The 204-nt window shown below is 52.9% G+C and overlaps 1 protein-coding gene across 1 annotated transcript in view; it reads right to left on the reverse strand.

Moving 5' to 3' along the window:
• COPS7A (COP9 signalosome subunit 7A) overlaps positions 1-204 on the reverse strand; it is a 5,463-nt gene that overhangs the window by 1,540 nt on the left and 3,719 nt on the right. The window lies entirely within an intron of this gene.

Genomic DNA, 204 nt, shown 5'->3' on the forward strand with positions numbered 1-204 from the left:
TTTTTTTTTTTAAAAAAAACTTCTAGGGGATACACTGGGGCCCCAGGGCGGCGGGGTCTGTGTGGGGCCGCAGCAGAGCGGGCTTCCAAGACGCCCTTCTCTCCATCCCCCTGCCCACCCTCCACTCCTACTCCTAATCGCCTCCTCTAAGAGGCTGGTTCTAAGGCAACATAAATTAACAAGTATCCCCACCTGAGAAATAAC

Source organism: Bison bison, unplaced genomic scaffold (genome assembly GCF_000754665.1).
Source record: "Bison bison bison isolate TAMUID 2011002044 unplaced genomic scaffold, Bison_UMD1.0 scf7180017864213, whole genome shotgun sequence".
Classification (NCBI taxonomy): domain Eukaryota; kingdom Metazoa; phylum Chordata; class Mammalia; order Artiodactyla; family Bovidae; genus Bison; species Bison bison.